The sequence below is a fragment of the Motacilla alba genome, chromosome 4A, assembly GCF_015832195.1.
Source record: "Motacilla alba alba isolate MOTALB_02 chromosome 4A, Motacilla_alba_V1.0_pri, whole genome shotgun sequence".
Lineage (NCBI taxonomy): Eukaryota > Metazoa > Chordata > Aves > Passeriformes > Motacillidae > Motacilla > Motacilla alba.
In genome coordinates, this window is record NC_052045.1 from 18,477,048 (window position 1) to 18,498,397 (window position 21,350).

General features: G+C 39.5%; 1 protein-coding gene across 1 annotated transcript in view; it reads left to right on the forward strand.

Moving 5' to 3' along the window:
- Nucleotides 1-14,060: 14,060 nt before the first annotated feature.
- Nucleotides 14,061-21,350, forward strand: part of HTR2C (5-hydroxytryptamine receptor 2C) — a 259,463-nt gene continuing 252,173 nt past the window's right edge. Inside the window, exon 1 of the transcript XR_005259910.1 lies at nt 14,061-14,079. The gene's annotated coding sequence lies outside the window, so the exon portion shown is untranslated. The remainder of the gene's footprint in view (nt 14,080-21,350) is intronic.

Consider the following 21,350-nt stretch of genomic DNA (forward strand, 5'->3'; position numbering starts at 1 on the left):
GAAAAGAGCTTCCCCCAGAGGATTTTGTTTCCTCCTTCCATCTGTGAGAAGATGAATAAAGACTTGAAGCTGGAGAATTTACACTCTTCAAAGTTTTAAATCTTTTGAATAAAAATAATTTTTTTCTCGTTGAACTGGTGATAATTTGCCCTCCACTCTTCCCCTGCTGTTAATTAAATCCTCTTCATCTGTCAACAATAGAATGTGAGGTTTTTCTTAGTTTCCCATATACATGGTTAAATCTATTTATTTTATACAATAAAATAAATTCTGCATTATCATTTGCATTTATATCTCACTTGTTTTCTTTATGTGTAATTTTCTTCCTCTTTTTTTTGTCTATGTATTTTTCATAAGCACATTTTTTTATACCTTTTTAGTTTATATTTACAGAGCATAGCAAATGACAACATGTTTCATGCAATCTGTCTCTGCCTCTGCTGAAGAACAGTTACTGATTTGATGAGAAGCCAGCACTTTTAAGGTGGGTGATAAAGCTGGGCTCTTAAATCTAAATATAAATGGGGTTTATATATACTTTTTATAGATTGTCTAGTTTCTAAGATACTTGCACTATTCTGTTGGTTTAGTGGTAGCTCTTGATATATGGAAGTTGAAGTTCTTCCTTTATCTTGTGGGACTCAATCTAGAACATCAGAACAAAAATTTCTGCCCTTGGTTTCCACATGACTCTGCTTGAGAACACAACATGGGGCATTCTCACGAGCAAGGGACAGCTTGCAGCTCAGTCTGTGTGCCAGTGCAATAGCTCTTCTTCATGGGCATAACTGGTGAATTAGTGTCCTGCAAGGAAAAGATAATTTTGTGCTGCTTTGTATTCCCGGAGTGAACTGAGTCCCCTCTGTGTGTAAAGGCCGTGTTTCACTGACAAATCCAATGAAAGCTGATCAAGGTATGATTTAGACTTGTCATTTTTATGCCTTGGAGGTTGCTGATGGGAACCCAATGGTGGAAGTGAGAAGAAGTAAACAGGGCAGAACTCAGTGTTCTGCCCACTGTGGTGTTCAAGAGGAGTTCCCTGCTCTCTATCTGTCAGGATGCTGCTTCTCTTTGCACAGACCATCTCCTGTGAGATGCTCGAGCTGTGGGAATGTGCTGATCATCTCTGTTCCTCCTCCCTGCTGTCTGTAGACCCCTTCTGTGTGGCACTTGCTGCCTGTGCTGCCAGCTAGCAATTGCTGCCTGGGGATGAGCCAGTTTTCACATTACTGCAGCCTGTTATATATTCTGTGTGGATTCCACTCTGCACCTGCAGTGTCACAGAATCATGGAATAGTTTGGGTTGGAAGGGATCTTCAAATGTCTCTAATGCACATCAAAGAGGAGGCTTTTTGATTTCATGCACATTAAATAGTGTGTGGATTAAGAATTAAAAAATGGTTTTATTTAATCACGGAAGAATTGACCACACAAAATTGAGCTGAAGGTTGGTCTAGCCCAATATCCCATGTTTATTTTAGGGCAGACAAAAAAAGATGCTTGGGAAAGAGTCTAAAAATGGGGCAATGGTGTAGTGGGACATCCTCAAAGATGCCTTCCGTGTCCCTAGAGATTTGTGATACTTTAGTGGATGGACTATTTCTATTTAATTGGTGGGGAATTTGGTGAGGTGCCACCCACAGAAGTTCAAGGACTGTGCTTAACGGGGAATCTCATCATTGAGACTGATTGTGTGCACATCGATATTCTGGCACTGCTGTTTCTTACTATCAAAGGAAGACCCTGTCTGATCAAACAAGGTGTGATGGCTTGACTTACAGAAAATTGATTTGTCTCAGAGAAACCTTGACTCATGTTTTTCAGCTTGTTCAGAACAAACACACACACACACACACATCATTACTTTGTTTTATCTTATAGCCCATGCAATTAAAAAAGTGTGGACTTTTCTAAAGGAGGAAAAAGTTGATGAGAAAAGCCTGTTGAACAGAGAGTGCTGGTACAAGACAGAAAACAATGCTCTGATCATGTTTTGACTTATTTTTTCACATTTGGACACTGAATTTAACAACCTTTTGACTTTTTCTTCTTAATCAGGAACACTTTTTTTTTTGTTCAATTAAAAGAGTATCTTGGAGCTTTCAGAAAGGTCACATTGTAGAGCCTTATGCAGAACAATTGTCAGTTGATTCTCCGTTCATTAACTCTGCAGAAGGAGGTTTTTCTTTTAAGATGAGAAAGAAGCCAGTGGCACAAAGTAGTTTCTCTTGTCTTGTCTTCTGATTCCAAATTTTTTGCCCATAGTATGCAGCTTGTAGTATTTTCTACATCTCTGTGATATGTTCTTTTTTTTTTTTTTTTTTTTTTTTTTTTCTGCCAGAAAAGCTTTTCAGATGAGTCTTCATATCTCCATCACAAAGGTTTCTCCTTCAGTCCAAGCTCCTTCAGGAGTTCATGTGCACTTCTGGGTCAGCCCTAGACAACTGATTTGTGGTTTCAGGAGCAGCAGTCCCATCCCACTTGCCTTCCCATGGCCAGATTTCCTGGAAAGGTTGTGTGATGCTGGGTAATTTGTGCTCCTACCTGAGACAGAATCCTGGTGATGCAAGGGAGACTCAGGAATTTGTTGCCTCAGAGCTTCAGGAGCTGTTCTTTAACCAGCTGTCTGTGGTATTTTAATTTAGGGCTCAGCCCTATTCAGTTCCAGATATGAGATCTTAATAAGAAATACTTATCCTTCATTTGCTTTGAATATGTCTTTGGATATGCTTTGAAAATGAGGATGTCTAATGTAAATCCATGGAAGCTTTTAGACTTGGGAGGGTAAACAAGGGACAAATATTTAGCCCACAGCCTTTTCACAAGCAGATTTAAAAAAAAAAAAAATATTTACTAGGTTTTCTACAGTATTGTGAAACATGGCTTTTCTTTTTAACCTCTGTTGGTCAGGATTTTTTCGTTATTAGATTAATTCACTTGAGAATTCCATTACATGGCAAAATAATGTACGACTAGAACATTCACTTATCAAATTTAACTCTCACAGGGAATTAATGAGCAAAGGTCTCAGCAGAGCTACAAATCTGTTTATTTTTGCTAGGTAATAAGAAGAGCAATCAATAGTTTTGCTGTGCTTGTGCAATTTTGATTAGCAGCTTTCAGATCTGGATTACCTGGACTTGGCAATAATAGTTTCTGCCTTTTGCCAAGTTTTTGCCCAGGTTAATTTGGCTCATCTTCTGTAATCCAAAGCAAATGGAAATTTTCAAATACAAAACATGTCAGAGACCAAATCACTGGGAAACGTGTAATTTTACATGAAGTAAAACCTGTTATGACAAAAATCATCAGTAAAATGATATAATAAGAATAAAACGGTGCCAGTATGTAAAATAACAATATTTACTAAAATGTAATGGGTTGATGTCCTTGGCTTGATTTCAAACATTTTTCATAATATTTTCCTTGATTCATTGCAAAGAAGCTACATTTGACCGGGCTGTACATGTTTTTTATCACATATATTTACCACTTCTGGCAGCCAAAGATATCAGTGACATTTAATTGACATGGGTAAATCAAGGAGAAACATATCCACTTCCAAGCAAATGTACGCTGTATTTAGCATAGCTAAAATCCTCTGAAATACGAGTGCTTCATCCTCTGTATTTGCCTCAGAGCTTCAATGCAGCTCCTGATAAACTTAACAGGTATGACATGATAGACCCTGTAGAATAGCAGGTTTAATTTTCTGATTTGTTATGTTTTCTCACGTTTCTCATTCTCTGGTGTGGGATTGAGCAAGTGGCAGTGTGGGGCTGAGTTTCAGAATGAGGTTAAACCATGACACTAGTGCACAGAGATCCAGGAATTCTTGTTCTTCCAGTACAGGGAGCACCTGGAGCCAGAGAAACACCTTCACTGCCTCCTGTGAGTTCTCCTTTGCCCTGAAGCACAGTAGGGAGAGGGGCATGACCTCAGCTTTGGGGAGGATCTCTCACCCCTGTTCTAGCCACAGTGCTAGTGCTGCAGAACAAATGGCCCTTTAAACATTTTGGTTTCACTGGATTGACATTTTCTTCCAAAACCCAGAACATTTCTGACTCATTGTAGTCCCTACTACAAACTCAGTTTTCTAACTTTGTGCAAAATAAGCAAGAAACTTGGTATCTACTGCAAATTACTTACCCTGGAGTGTCATACAGTGTGTAGTGACATGAATTAATCTCTTAATATGCTCTGCAGTGTTGAAAAATGCTTCAGATGCTTGAATATAGCATTGTAGCAAGTTCTGATGACAAAAACATATTGCTCTTCTCATATTTAATCTATTATTTGCTCTGTGACAGAAGGTTGCTTTTTCAAGCTGTGAATCTTCTGGGTCTGGATGATACAAAAAATAATACTTTTACTGGTCTCCAGGACCTGCCAGTAGATCAATAATAACTGGATTTTTTTTTTTCCAGATTCATTTGATCAATGAAGTGAAAAAATTCGCAAAGTTTCTGTTTAGAATAAATAATCTTTTCAAAAGCCTGATAATTCACTAAGTTCCTGTTAAGAATAAACCATCTTTCCAAAAGCCTGTCCTTTCTGATGAGAAGATATTTTATCCTATGAGATTTTTCTGTAGAAGTGCAGTCCAAGTGTTCTCAATCAATTGCAGTAGTTTTCTAATTTAATAGATGATTGCTGGGTCAATGTCACATTTGTAACCATTGCCTGAAGATGTTTCTTCCTCTTGTCATCAGACGAAGACGTTAACTTCATAATATTTATGTAATTTAATAATATAATTTTTGTCGTAGTAATGCTGGACATTTTACTCCAGAAAAAACTGGGAACATTATTTTCACTTCTGAGTGTGGAGGTCAGGATTAGAATTGATCAAATGTTTGAAAATTCTGTGCCAATTGCTACAATATGCCTCAGGTTTGTTTTTTTTTTTTTTTGTTTGTTCCAGCAGTCTCTTAGTTTTAATAAATGGGGTAAGATCTTTCAGAGCATGACTAGTAGAGTAGCTCCATCTGCAATGTATCTTGAAATCCCACTGCCCTGGGAATCCTGTGCCTCCCAAACAGCTCCCCAGCAAGCACCCTGTGATGCAGCACTGCCAGCTGCTCCGGTTTTGCTCTCCTGATTACAGGTTTGTTACACCACAGGTACTCAGTGATTCTCCAGGAACTTTGCATAGCAGTGGAAAATTTCTAGCACTGCCTGGTACAGATCACTTGTGGCTTGCTGATACCAATGGATTTGTCCTTGGAAACAGAAACTTAATATCTATCTTTAATGCATGCTTGCATAACTCTTCCAAATCTTGTTTTTTCCTATTCATTTATTATCTTATTTGTATTAAAAAAACCCAAATCCAGAATGTGTTTAAAAATCCTTCTTAGCGTTTTGTGCTGTTAATTATTGGAAAAGCAATGGTTTTTCATCAGTCTCTGGAATGTTTGCTTGTATTCTGTGGTTTTGCTGAGAAGGGTCCAACAAAGCATGGCCCAGATCCCCCCTGGACATTCCTTGTGCCACAAAACTGTGTGAATGTGGTGTTCTGCCACAGGAAATACTGTTTATTTTTATTTATATCTTTTTTATTGGGTGTCACCAGGCAGGTGATCTCAGGCTAGTGGGACAAAACACCTTCTAGCTTGGGGCAGGCTCTTGTCCTGCTGGCTCAGAGGATGGATGTGGCCTCAAATAACTTCAGTTTCTGTTTGCTATCAAGAAATCTGATTACAGATTTGTTGTGGTCAGGAGATATGAGTGAATTCAAAGGCAGGTAAAGATGTGAAACTTGTAGGCAGATGGTGTGTGAACTATTTCTACCCCAGGCAGGTCAAAGCCATATTTTGGAGCATTTTAGGGTGTAGAAGAAAATCATGGCTACTCATTGCTACAAAAGCAGACACTATTTGGAATTTAAAACATTTCTTCCTCTCTATTCACCAGCCATGCAAATACCTTTGTCAGACAGAGATGCCTCAGGGATGTAGATGGACAAATAAAACCAAATGAAGAGGAACAAATATTCAGGTAGCTGGAGAATTTGGGAGGTCCTGACATGTTGGAAGGAGGAGGTACAGTGTGAGAGAAAGTGGAGTTTGATCAATCCTTACAGACAGAATCTGTTTAAGTCAGAGGAATCATCTGCAGCAATCTGCCACCCCAGTAATTGGGTCCCTGAAAGTCTTCCAGCTAATACGAGGTGCCAGAGTGCTTTAAACTTTGGGAATTGAGAGTCCTGGTTAATTTATAGTTTCTGTTTTCTGTTTCTGAGGACTGTGGGGTCAAAGTACATTATTTTCACAGAAGTAGAGAGGAAAAAGTAATAAAAATAATATTCAACATACATATTCCCAGTATGTGAGAGATGATAGATGCTATGCAAATGTGTGAAAGCTGGTGTCAAGAGCTTGTGCATTTAAACTTAAGAAGGACAAGACTTCATTCCAGTACATGAGTTTGTTCAGCTTTTTCCTCTGTGCTGAAGCAGTTGGGAGCAGACAACAATTAGCATTAGTAAATCTTTCCTCTTTCAATTTAACAAAAAGGGATGAGAGCAGCTTCCAGTGCCCACCTCTCAAGTTTGCACTGAAAACTTAAATAGTCTTGAAGCATTTTTGAGAAAACACATAAAGGAAAAATGCTTTTTTCCATTGTTTTGCTATTTGGCTTTACAAGAGTGTTTGATTCTGTTAGTAGTATGGATGGATTAGCTATTAATGCTAAAGTTTGATATTTTTATGATTAATTTATAATGAATAGAAATACGAAAGTGTCAGCAGCTCTCAAAAAGAAGCAAATGGAATGCCAGAATTTATAAGGAGAGAGAAAATAAAGCAGAAAGCCCTGTGATCTTGATGTACCTGCATCCTCAATACTGTGCCTTGTACTGATCTCATCTCTGTAAAAAGGATATCAAAAAGAATCTGGCAATCTGTCCACAGAATTTTTTCCTAAAGTTGAAACTAGATAATGCCTGTCAGGAATGTTATAGGCTTGGGAAATTACCAGGGAAGAGAGATCATTGTTTAATTTTCCCAAGGGTTTTTCTTGTACATGGATCCAGAATTTATATTCCCATTGCAGAGACTTCTCTTAGTCCCCTTAGTAACTGTGGGTTTGTTTACCAGTTACAGAATGCAAGGATAGACCAGTTTGATCACATTTTAAGTCTTCCAGGTTGTCTTCCCAAAGCAATTTACTCTGCTTTTCTTGTCCAGCCTCAGGACTCCCCTTAAAAATCTATTTCCTCTTTACCATTAGTTCAATTCTGCTCCGCTGTATAAACAAATCTCACCCTGGACCTTGCCTAGAAAGAGCTGAAAGGAAGACATACAGTGTTAAATTCAATACCTCATGACTAGCTAATTAAGACTTCTGAATTTTATGTACTACATTTACCAAATGTTAAACTCTGAAACAACTCCTTCCATGGAAAAAACGTTACTTATCAGACACAGCATTTGTTACTTTACTTCAAGTTTTGAATTTAATGTGGTATGAGACTAATGTTCAGAAAAGTGCTTTTATTCTATGCATTCCTTTCTTTAGATTGCTGTCCTGCATGTGAAAGTGATGCGTGTATTTTTACTACCAAACACATATTAGGAACTCTATTGCCTATTTTATTGTTAGATCAATATAATCCCAAATATTGGTTTAAGGCTTTTCCTGCTATAAAAAAGGGAAATGAGGATATGGAAATATATGCAAGTTATGCAAATATAGAGGAAGTGAAGAATGTTGGAGAGCTGTGATAGCTCTGTGGTAGGCTATGGAATCTTGTGGAGGTGTCACTGCCAGGAGCCCATCTTTGTTCCTGAGATCATGTTGGCAGCTGCATTATGGGCCATGGCATTGGCACCTTGCAATAACCTGAGCCTATTTGAAAGAAATTTTGTCTGCAAGAGTTCTGACAAAAATCTGGGAACTCTTTTGGGCAGCTGATTTCTGAGCTGCAGACTGGGCTTCAGAGAACTGGCCAGCACAACAAAGCCAGTGGGAGAGTTATAGAGCCTAAAATCTCCCAGCCTGGAGGTTGTAGGTGGATGACAAGCCATGTTCTGCTCTGTGTATGCTGCAGTGAGGAACTGAGTGCTGTTCCTTCCGTGTGATGGGTGTGATGGGAAACTTGTCCCCAGCCACTGCAGACTGCAGCCTCTCACCTGTGCCAGGTGTGCAGAGCTCTCTGCTCTCATGCTGCTTGCAGGGATGCTTTCATCCCTTCTCTAGGGGCTGCCTTTGTGCTTGCCTATTGATGCCAGGAGCCCCTGATGCAGGGAATAATATGCTCTGACTCCATGATTCAGAAGGCTGAAGAATTGCTATATTAAGCTATACTATATTACACTAATGCTATACTAAATTACATACTAAAGACATACTATACTAAGGAATGCCAAAGAAAAATCCATGACTGTTTGAGACAGCTGGGACACAACTTTGACTCAACTGGCCAAGGAAACAAAACAACCTTCACTGGTGTCCAATAACTAAATCACTTTCAGTAAACAATCTCCATAACACATTCCACATGTGCAAAACAACAGGAGCAGTGAATAGAGATAATTGTTTTCTCTTCTTCTCTGAGCCTCTCACTGCCTTCCCCAGGAAAAATGCTGGGAGAGAAAATTATGTCTCTCTCTGTTCAGAGAATGTGAATACCACACCTGCTCCCCTGTTTCTGCCTTTGATGCAGTCCTTTGAGACCTACGTTGTGTCATATTTGAGAGTAGATCCAGCCACAAAGCCTTCCCAGTTACCTGGAGTTGAGGACAGTCCATTTTCAAAGTTGTAGGTATAATATTATAGTCATTTATGTGGAAAAAACCTTCCAGCTCATCAAGTCCAACCGTTAACCTGGAACTGCCAAGCCCACCACTAAACCATGAGCCCAAGGGCCACATCTACATCTCTTTTAAAGCCCTCCAGGAATAGTGACTCGACCATTTCTCTGGGCAGCCAGAGCCAGTGTTTGACAATTCTTCTGCTGAGTATGTGTCTTAGAGCAAACAAATTGCAATTTGTACTTCATTGGCAGCAGTGATAAGAAAGGAAGAAGCAGTAATAAATTGATAAAGCAATAATAATCCTGGCTACCTCCAAAATAAGAAAAAGAAAAATGAGATTTTTTCCCCTGTTGTTTTATTTTCTTCCATTCTTGATGCTTTTGTGTCTGGCAGTAAATTGTCACTGCAGATCACACCTCTGACTGTATTTCAGTTGTAAGAAACCTGGACCTGAAAGAAGTGTGATTATCTGGAGTAGTGGAGTGACCTGACAGCAGAATGTGATAGCACTCTTTCTTCTCACTTCTGCAGTCAGACTTACTAGATTTGTGTGATGCCTTCAGCTGTTACATGAACATTAAAGCCTTTTCCCACCGTTCGATAACTTTCCTGATGGGCAACATGAAGGACAAGCAGAACTAGTTTTGCCCACAGGACTGCTATAAAATTTTTGGAACTTTGCTGTACTTCTACTCTCTGTGCTTGAAAAATCTTGTTTGGAGACCCCTTTGCATAATAAAGTCACTGGTTGGGCTCTGAACTCTGAATTACTTGTTGTTTAGTATCTCTGCACTTGCTTTCTCCTGTTAGAGGCACATGATTCCTCTGTGTGGAAAAGATTATAGCCAAAATTATTTTCTTGACTTCATCACACTATTCCTTTTAATTTTTTCCAATCTGGAAAGAGCAGTTACTGTTTTGGTGGAAGGAATATAGAGCTGAGTCTTGGATTGAATCAGAAAGGAAGAGGAGAAAGGACTTGAAATGAGCTACAGCAAAAGACAAAAATCCGCACAAAATGTTTGTACTGAGGATAGGTCTGTCATATGCAGATATTTATATCTTCATAAATCCAAACAAATGTCTTGTGCTTGAGAAAGATAATCTATTAGTTCCTTCAGTTAACAGTGAGGGAAAGCTGAGATGTGGGAAAAGAGCTTTTAAATGTAAGGCAGTTGAGCCCTGAGAACACTTCATCTCTGGGACAAATAAGGAATATTTTCTGTTTATAAGGGCCCGTCCTGATAATGTGCCAGGGTTGCAAAAGGAACAACCTTATTGATTAAAGTGCAATTTTGTTGTAGTGAGTGCAAGCAAGAAGTGTCACTCTGGCAATAACAAGGTGAAGAACACAAACACAGCCCTGCTGAGGAGCACTGTGGACACACAGAGTAAATAGAGAGGTATTCAAGCTTTGAAACAAAGTGGAAAAGGGAATGAGGAAAAGAAAACCACAGGGATATAGAAATGGGCTTAGTAACAAGAAATATCTGGCTGTGCTTCTCTTCTGGGTAAGAAGGGGAAGAAAGTGGGGGGAAAACCTATTAAAATTAAAAACCATTTAATGTTAGATTCTGTTATAGAGGGGATTGATTGACTAATCTTCCCAAATGGACACTGATAGATGAAAGTGTCTCTGGACAAACCTTAGAGGTTTTTGTGCAAAAAGACTCTCTGACATTCCTTGTCAGGACTGTAGCAAATGGATTTCAGTGGTTTGTATTTGGAAAAATTGGGATATATGCTTGATTGGTGGCTTCCTTTAGAACAGTTTTGGTTCTGCAGTATTTTAGAAGATCCAAGAACTTTATGTTCACCAGATTTGAAAGCAAGTTTCAAATCTGAATTCTCATGAATTTCTCAAGAAAATGCTTTAAAGCTTTTTTCCCCCCAAATTATTAGCTTTATTTAACGTCATCTCTAAAGGTCTTCAGCAGAAAAATTCTTTTGCTTACACAAGCTTCCCATGAAACGCTGGCAGACTTACTTCAGATTGTGTGGTGGGGGCGTGGGTCACTGTTGACACCACTGTAGTCAAGGTGCAGATCCTGATGCAGGGAGATGCAGTCAGAGCTCTGGACACAGCAAACTGGGAGATGAAGGATGCACCTCTTCCTGGGAGAGCAAAGTGCTTCATTTATTTAAAAAAGCACCTACAGTTTCCAAAAGATTATTACTCATGATTTTGGTCCTGCAGGAAAAAAGGCATCCTTAAGGCTTTATTCTGATTCAGAAATATTTTCAAATATCAGAATTGCTCTCAGAAAAAAGTTACTAATTTTGTCTGAAAGCCAGTGATATTTGTCTGTATGCTTTATCTCTCTGCATTTGGCATAGCTTTGAGCTGGATATATGACTTGGTTTTTAATGTCTTACTATTATACAAAATATTGCCTTCAAAATGGATAACTTTGCAGTAGTTCTTTCCAATCAGTACTTTTCTGGCTTTGTGCTTGTCACGGGATAACAGCTTTGTGCAAACTTAAGTTGCCATAAAAAGCACCTTCCTACTGTTTTGGCCTTGCAGAGGTAGGCTAGTTAGGGTATGGTTTGTGGGAGAATCAGTGCAATAAAGGAATGGTTCAATCTGATGTAAAATCCTTGAGAAAGGTTATAAGGGGTGATGGAAACACAAGAGGGGCTCTGTCCTGAAAATTTTCTCTGATTTGCTTTTTAAAAGGAAAAGCTCTAAATGCAAAAAATGCAGTTCCTTGTTCTCACGAACATTTCCTTCCTTGGTAACTGTTTCCAAGCTGAATTGTTGACAAAAACCAAATCAAAACTCACTCTAGTCTTTGAAATCACTTGACAGTTTCCCCTCTCCTATTTTAAAGTCTGTATGGGTGGATTGATCGGTCTGGTTAATGCTTTTTCTGTAGTACCTCCAGTGGCAAGAGGTCTCATGCTGGGGTCAGTGGCCTGAACATGCAGGGGTAAACCTCTGTCAGAGACCAGGCTCCCAGGAAAACCAGGCTGTGCTCATTAATTCAGTGTTTGCCTCTCTCTGCTCCCCTGTGCCAGTGTCAGCAGCCTGTGTACAGCAGCACCACAGGAGGTGTTGCACAAATTCCCCAGCACTGAGTGCAGGGAGATTTGTAGGGGTTCTGTTTTTGCCTTGCACTGCTCCAGCTCCATCTGTGTTTCCTATTGGAGAGCTGCAGCTGTATGGATGTTTGCAAAAAATTCCTTGGCAGTCAAACACCAGCCAGGGAAACACACTTGGGATGTAGGAATGATCCCATCTTTCTGAAATTACTTGTTTTCTTCATCTCATGGTACTGAGTCCAGAAGGACACTCAGAAGGAGAAAAATTGTTTCTGTTTAAGTGAAGAAGTTGCTAAAAATAATTTTTCTTTGGTTCTGGTGGTTTTTTTTGCATCAAAGTTTTTAAGTACATCTTTTATTTTTCCTATTTCCCAAGTGCATGGAAAGCATTTAAATTTAGTACAAAAGTGTGTCTTTTTTTGCTAACATGCAGACATGCACCTGAAAGTGAGGTTTTTGATATTCTGGAGGGTAAGATGAGAGCGTGTTAAACAAGGAGAAATTGTATTTGACTGCAGATGAGTGACTTTGTCTTAGTTATTGTATTTTTTTTAAAACAATTTTCCCTTAGCCGTCTAGATTTTAAAAGGAACTTTTACCATCTTCTTAGTGTTGTGATCCACATTTGCAGTCAACTCAAAATTATTCCCAAAATAGGCACTGATAAAACCGTCCACAGACCTTTGCAAAAGGGAGTAAAGAGCACATTTCTGTCCAATTCAGGCAATACTGGAATTTACTGTTAATAATGGCACAGATACTAAGGGCCAGAGTTATGTTGTAGCAGAAATCTCTGCCATGGCACAGCAGAAGTCAGGAGCACTTGCTTCAAGGGTGACTGCACTTTTAACTTCTGACCAAGGATTTCTGGTGGAGAGAGTGACCCTAAGTCTTGCATCTTGGGAAGATTCCCATACAATTTTTATTTTATTTTTTTTTTTTTAGAAATTAAGTTTACTGTGATGGAAAGATGATGATGATGATGATGATGATAATAATAATAATAATAATAATAATAATAATAATAATAATAATAATAATAATAATAATTCTCAAACAGTGGAATTTGATTAAAAGTGAATGAGGCAATCAAGTCCCAGTCTCTGTGTGCCCAGGGTCTCCTGGGAGCCAGGTTATGTAAATTTTACTGCACACAAGGGGGAAACTGCTGGTGTTTGAGTTGTGCCATGGCCTCAGCTTTCAAGGAATGTGGGAGCAGGACTTGACACAAAGGAGTGCCTGAGGCATGGAAGTCTGACTCTGCTCCACAAAATTTCCTTGTTGCTGCTCCTGTCTGCAAGTTCCTGGCAGTGACAATTCAAAATGCACATAAAACCCTGCAGCATGGTAACCCACCCTGCAGCCCAAATGTGTTAGACTCACTGGGAAGTGAGTTTGATGTGATGTTCTACCATTTCTGATAAAATCAAACATGTGGAGTTCTGTATTTACTGACTGTCCAGCTTAAACACTCAGCAGAGAAATCAGGCTGAAGTATTTGCCTCCAACTGTATTTGCTTGCTGTATAATTGTGGTGATTAATTGAATCTTCTATCTCCCTGGGGACACTTCATCTGCTGCCTCTGGGCAGCAAGGATGGCTGATGGGTCCCCCCAAAATTGTTTCCTATGCTAAGAGTGCAGGTGATGTCTGTTTTCCATCTGTGAAAATCCACTAGACTTTGAGGTTGTAGAGAACAAAGTATTCTGGGATGTCAGCAGTGAATTCAGGACACCAGGGACATGGGGGAAATCTCTAACCAGACTGGAGTTTTGCTGAAAACTCCTCAGTGCTCCAAACTGAGGCTTAAACTGACACCAACATTTTATTGTGGTTATGCCATTTATTTTCCTTGGTGTGGAAAATACATAAAACTGAAGAGGCAAAGCATGGAGAAAGAGGTATGATACTAAATATATTAATACCTACTATAGAAGCAGCTTTCCTTCTTCAGGATTAATTTTGCTGAGAAATGAATGTGAGACACTTGTGAAATGAGTCATTCAATTTGTCAGTCCTAAATTAGTTGGCTTAACTTAGGAAATACATTTTATGTTTACTAATGTAACCATAGCTCTGAAGAATATGGCTAAAGAAGCCTCTGTGATGTTACTGGTGGCTAATTTGGAAAACATTTCTACACGTGACTTCCACAGGCATCTCTGCTGGGAGGGGAAATGAAGGCCTGATTGTGCAAACCCTTCATTGTTTTGGGACACTTTTGAATGGACTGAAAAATATACTCAACTTCGAGAGGAAAAATTTCCCAGCTGTGGTGAGTAACCCTAATATGCTTTCAGTAGTCTTCCAAAGGGTTATTCATGGGGATTATTTTGAGGTACATCACTCATTCTTGCTTCCCAGGCAAAAGTGGCCACTGGCACAGGAGCCAAACATAACTGTTTATATATAGTTATATCTCTTCTGAGGTAATCATCAGTGTTGAAGAGGCCCTGGCAATAAAGGCTGACCATTGCTGCAAAGGCCAGGGTCTTTTTGCTCTTTGCACTTTGGAACTGGAGAACTTGATAAAGAGGAAAGGGTGAAAGAGAGCAATAATGCTGCTGTAGTTCTCTCTTTTTCTGCTCTGGAAGAAAGGGCATCCAAGGTGCTTCCCTTATGGCTTTGGAGTCACAGAAGAAAGGCAGTTTGAACTGATAATTGATTTTTCTAGAGAACAGAAGGCCAAATAGTGACTCATGGGCTAAATCCTGTTTGCAAAGCAGTCTTCTGACCTGAGAAAATGACAAATGGCTGGTGGCTGTGTGACTTACAAGCTCCTCAGCATAAAGAAGTAGCATCGCTGCCAGTCCAGAGTGGTTCACAGTGCTTCTACTCCTGAAATAAGAAAGATCTAGTCTTGGTTAAGCAACCAATCCCATTTTCTGGGATGATTGACAGCTACCATGGCATAGAAATAAGCTGCCCTACCATCACTTCAGGTTTTAGTGCAGGTCACAGGTCCTTGGCAGTCATTGCTCTCAATTGTGCAGTAAACAACAGAATCAAACAACAACAACAACAAAAAAATCTATCAAAGTATTACTATTTAAAATGGTTGCTCATAAAAATCACTTAAGCATAGAAACAGAAGCAACAAAGCTGCTTTGTCGTGGTTAAAATAACCCCCAAACCAACGTGCTGGCAGCTGCAGTGATGGACTGAGCAGGAAGATGAGGACTAAAAGAGGCTGCAGGCACTGCACGTACACCCAAAGCCAAGGAGCAAAACACTGAGGGGGGGGGATGTGCAGCAGGATATGGTCCCTTCCAGGAGCGTAACATAACAAGTTTCCATGTAATTACTATCATTAACTAACAATGATTAATTCTTTTAAAGTCATATCTGGGTAAATTACAAAATGCTTCAGCCCAGTATCCAAAACTGCTTCAAGTAACTTGTCTGCATGTGCCTGATTTTACAAGCTCAAGCTGTAAGTAACAAAACCAAAATAAGCTCTCTTTGTTATGAATCATTATTGACTAAATGATTTATGGCGTAAGTAGCTTGTGCAAGTGACTGCAGATGCAGGTGGGTTTTATATTGCCTTTCTTACTGATTGGAATAAGGTCACTTTGTCTGCATGTGACATTGGTTTGGATTAATTACAAATTTTCCATACAGTCCTCCATCCTTGAGATGCAGCGTGGTGAGACTTTTGGAGGTGGAATGATTGACGCCAAAGAGCAGCAAAGTTAAAGGCAGCTTTTTCATTTCCATTGACAGAATCACACCCTCCCTTGTTCCCCTGCTTGGCTAGTGCATGTGGGTGGCCCAGAGTTTGAGAAAACAATTTTACACTTGAAGAACATCTCAAATATTGACTCTAAACCTGGGTGTTGCTGCTGTGGCTGTTGGGCAGGTGACAGTGGCATTGCAGAATGTAACAGGAGATGGGGAGCCAGGGAACTGGTGCACCAGGTTTTCCATTCCTGCATCCCTCTGAGCAGCTCCTCTTTTCTTCAGGCCATCTCATCTCCCTACCACAGCAGTATTTCAAGAGTAGTGGTGGAACTTGTGTCCTTTTAACTTTTTTCTTTCTAACAAGGAAAAAGGAACAGGTCCTTATTTTTGTTCCTGACAACAATAAGAAAAAAATTGAAGTTTTGCAATGACTGGAAAAATAAAGCAATGTGCTATCATAAAGCACTTCTTAACAATGCTTCTGTCAAATATTGTGGGAACACAATATTTCATGATGTCATTTCCAAAATAAAACTGTTACTTTTTCAGGTTGGGTTCACTGTTTGCTATATGAAAATTGTTTTGCATCAATGCACCAAAAAATCCATGTAAGCCATTCAAGGTATCAGAACTTCTAGAAAGGAAAGCTATTACTAATTGTGGACTTCTCCCAACCTACATAAATTCTATTTTTGAATATATTCAACATAATTGCTCATTATGTAAGTATGTTAAAATGTACAACACCCTTACCATGTCTTCCTTCATTGAATGTCATGCTGTGAATTACAAATCTGTTAATGTAGAAGTGTAACTTGCACATTCCAAATGCAAAGATCTATTTTCTGTTCCAAGTCTGTTATGAGACCATCTGTGATTGCCAGTTTGTAAGAAGTGGATAGGAGCAATAGGAGTTTGCATGCAGGTTGTACATAAACTCTGGTCTCTTTCTATCTACTGTAGTGTGGAGATTGTCAGCTTTAGAGAACATCGACCAACTTTTTGTCTTAAGTTATGAAAATTTATGCAGTATTTATGTTCCAAAGCTTTTTCATAACTGCTTTCTGACTAAGAAACCATTAAGAGCCCAAATTATAAAAATCATAATTAACTGGGTATGTGGTATTGCTGTCTGGCAGTGATCTCTTTATGGAAGAGATGTGGTCTGCCTTACAAATGAGGATTTAGTCATAATCTGTGCTGGGTTAATACAGGGAGAGACTCTGTCCCTGCAGGTTAATCAGGTGTGAGGGGGTTTAGGCACTGGAGCAGTCTCAGCAGGCAGAGCAGTGCTGTGCCAGCCAGTACAAACCCAGCTGTGAAGTAGAGGAGCCCTGGGGTGATGGGCTCTGTGTTCAGCCCCTTTTCTGGGTGTGCAAAGGGTTTTTTGGCTGTACTGGCACTGCTGCTTTGTAACCTATTTGTGCTGCAAGTGCAGCCAGCCAGGCGCTGACGCCAAACTGCTGAGCCACCAGAACTCGCAGGGAAACTCTGGCCTTTCTCCTCCTTTGCAGGACAGAATTCAGAGTGACAACTGTGCAGTGGTTCTCTGAGGTGTTCCGTGGGTAAAAATGTGTTGCCTCTTTCCCCTGTTACTTACTTTATTTTTTTCCCTTTCATCAAATGATAAAGCTGCAATGATCCTATGGATTGGCTTGGATTTATGAAAGTCAAAATACATGGCATATTTTAGAGCAAAGGGTGGTGTAGGCTGGGTCACTGCTGTGTCCCACAGCCCATGTGTGTTTCTTGGGTTTGACCAATGACTTAACATCTCCAGTGCAGCTACATGGAAATATTTAAGTACATTTTTGCAGGAAGATAAAGTCAGGTGATCACAGAACACTTGCCTGACCTGCCAGCTGGTAGAAGCACTGTTTCTCTCCAGCATCTCCATTCAGCTGCAAGAGGTCTCTTGTTGCCTATCAGAATTCTAATTTTGCTGGGAAAAAAATGAAAAATGTGCGTCAATGGTGCCATAGTCTAAACTATTATGAACTGCAGGGTTTTTTTAGCTTTTCTTAGTGTGGGTTACCACAGATAATAATAGTATCCTCTGCACTGTGCAAGATTGCTCTCAAATTTAATGGCTGTTTTGAGCTTACTGGGGGTTAGCAAAGAATCTCAGTGTGGGCTAAGTGAAGTAGAGATGAGTTTAGGATGTATTTTATTTGAACATTTAATCAAACTTCTACTAAACTTTTTTTAAAGGATTAAAAAATCTGACCTACCACCCCCTAACTCATCTGTCCATCCAGCAGTAGTCCTTCTCATCTGTGGGAGCAGTATTTGCTCTGCTGCACCCGAAAATCCACAAATGTTTGAAGCATTGATACATTTCTGCTGATGTATTTATTTATTTCTTTTTATAATCAAATTAGCTTATGAGCTCTTCATTATAGCTTGACAGTGGCCCCATCTTCAGAAGCAACTATAAACTATGCATCTATTTTAGCCTTGTTTCCTGAGGCAATTCAATTTTTTGGAGACATTGTCAGTCTGTCCCTCTGTATTCACCCAGTAACTTTTTAACCTGTTGTTAGATTTCTGTAAAACCTGACAGAGAGATGGATATTCAACTTACAATATCTGGAGGAATTCCATGGAAGCAGATGGCTAATTAAAGGAAAGCAACCCAGTTAGTGTCCGTAAGGGAAATGTTTCATCATGTGCTTAGCACTTGAGTTCTTCATGGAATTTACACAAAATATCCCAAATATAATAAAGCTTTCATTAGTGCTAGCAATGTGTTACACATTATGGAGCCACAAACCTACCAGTACTGTTAGTTCTGCAAGCAACTCATATTTTCTTGTTGCCATTAACTATTTGAAGGAAAACAAATAAAACTAGTGTGGAAGTTGTTGTAAGTTTGTATTTCTAGACCAAATACTTCTTTTACACCATTATTTTTTATTAATATAGTAAAATATGAGGATCACCTCAATTTCTCCCCAAGTGATGCACCTACACCTACACCTACACTGCTCTCTGTAATCTATTTCACACTTTTGTGGATTCCAGTCTGGGAAACTTTCTCCATGAATGAGGGTCACAGTCAGTGCTCCGCTGGGGGTCAGGGCACCCCAGAGCAGACAGAGGAATATTCCCAGTGCCCTGGGCTTCCACACCGGGTGGCCACCACTCCTGCATCCCCCACAGCCAGGAGGGCCAATTGTGTCCAAGCCTATTTGTGATATGGATGAAAAATCAAAATTTAAATTAGTCCTTATAATTCCTCTCTTTTTGTTATATCTCATTCTTTTTCTTTTTTTCCCTGTCTCCCAATGAAATAAATCAGCTTGTGTTTTTATTCCACACTGCCCCAAACCAGCATCTTCCAGCACCTGTGCTTTTCCAGAACACTTCAGAGAAACTTGGGCAGCGAGGCTACTGCATTTTAAAGGTCTTTGAAGTGTCTGTAAAATTACACTTCTGATAAAGCAGCAAAGACCCATTTTATCTGGCAAATACTGGGTAGCAGAAAGGAGGAGCACCTATACTTGCAGTGTGTGGTTTCAGTGCTGCTGTTTGAAGTGAGTCTTGTTAAATTTCTGTGCTGCTCCCATCGCCATTGAGCTGCCTTCAGCTGGGTCCCAGCAAGGAGATTTCAAAAATAAATTAGTTCCTGTAATTAGGATGCCCAGCCTCGCTGGTGGAACAGCAGCTAATGCCTGAGGATTGTAAAACCGTGTACCAGTCCTAGAAATGAGTTTCTTGATAAAAAACTGCAAATGGTTCATGTGGCAGGGAGTGGAGCAGAGCCCAGGGAGGTGGCAGGCTGCATTGCTGGGCACAGCTCACTGCTGGGCTGTTTTGACAAACCAACTACTCGGAAAAGGGGGAGCTTTGAAGATGCTCTATGGAGCTGGGATTGCACTTTTGCTGATCTGGTTCATGTTTCCTTGACCATAGGTATAAAATTCTATCAGAAGCCATAGTTTTCTTCAGGTGGAGTATATAATGGTGTAAGATCAAGATGATGCTTTTTACTGCCACAGAAACAGAATGAAGCCATTTGCAGAATTATGCTTAGTGATTAAATCTCTCCAAAGAGTTCCATGCATGCCATTATTTTACTGGTGTGGTTCTTGTTGGTAAAGGCAGTCTTTGCTGTGCTGCAGAGAGCTACATCTGAATTTTGCCTTTTCTTTTCAGAAGGCAGAGTCCCAGAGGTAAATTCTAGCTAGTATCAGACCATATCTCCTAGAATTCACCTGATCAGAGTGTCTCTTTCTGGAACAACTGTAGACAAAGAGGCCTTGAAGCCTGGGAAATGATATTTTCCCAAATTGATCAAATTTCACTGTTTTAAATCTTGCTGTTCTGGTGATCCTTGCCGTGCCCTGTATATTTATTTTCAAGCTTCTCATCTAAGCGCTATCTTGTGATAACAAATTTCACAATTTAATTGCACTGTGTAAAGCTAGATTTTTGTTTATCAAGTTTATAATTCACTTTGAGTGAATGTCACATTTTTCTTGAGCCCTGGGACCTGAGGAGCAGAAGATAGAAGCTCAAAAATACTTGAAATTGGCTAAGGTCATCTAGAAGTCAGGAGGTCAGATCTCCACAGGTGTAGGAACTAGTAACCTTCAGAAATGCTGTTTAGGAAAATTTACTTTATTTGAAATTATGCAGATAATGCTTTAACCAGCATAGGAATTCATCTAATTATTTGGACTGATGATAATACAGTGGTGCCTCTGGGATAGAATATGAAGCCATCTTCCAGCATCCGGTACCTGTCCCCTGCTTCAATGGCATCAATTGATCTTGGCTCCTCTGGCATCAGTGGAATTGCAGCTCCTGTGGAAAATCAGAGAGTGGGAAGTTGAAATGCTTTGCTTCTACTTTGTTTTTTTTTAAAAATTTTCTTTTACCACCTTGATTACTGAATGAAGCAGGGCCAGTTTTCTGCTGTTTTCATGTCCCTGCGCCAAAGGCAAAAAAAAAAAAGTATGAAAGTGGAAGCTGTTCTTTTTCAATTTATAATCCCTTAATTTACGCTCTTTGCAGTTTTGAAGACAAAAGGCTTTGGTGCATGAAAGTACCTCAAACCCTAACCCAAAACTCTCCTTTTTGGGGGTTTTATTATGTAATTATGTTAATCATAGGTCTCCTGACCTCTGGTTCTAGTTCTTTCTGTTTTGCATCTAGGTAACAATTGTGAAGGAACAAAAAATAAGCATAGATATAAATTTCTTATTCTCTTGATCTTTGTTTAACATGCCATAATCACAGGGAGATTTTTATGACAATTAGTTCTGGGATTTTTTGTTTGATGACTTTTTCTTTCTTTTTTTTAATAGCTATTAGATCCCTTGAGTTTGATTCTTTTCTAGATTTTACATCGCCTGTGAGGAGTTGTCATTCCCTTCTCTCCTGAAGTATGGTAGCACAGAAAAAATGGATTAAACTTAACCCAAGTTATTTTTGTAGTTTGAAGTGAACACGGTCTCGTGGAGAAATAGCAAACTGTTATGATGCTGAGGGTCCTTCTCTCAGGGTGATTATTTTAACACGAGCCATGATGGCAACATGGGTACCATGCAGGTGGGGAAAGAGATTTTCCCATGAAGAAGAAGAATAATTTCCTGTCGTTGTGTATTTTGCTCCTAACCTGCCTGCATAAAGTGCTTACTTTTCTTTTTAATTTTTTTATTAAATTTTTTTTGTTCTTTCTGCAACATGAGCCTTATCAGCTCTGCAACTTCCTTCAGAAAGCTTGAGAGGCCATTTCTTCCCACCTAATTACAATTCTGTTACCTCAATCTATGCATTTTGTTTCTGAAATTTATGTAATTCAGTAGCCCACCTATCCAGAAACCAGTTTATTGTCATTGCTGTGCTGTGTGGCTG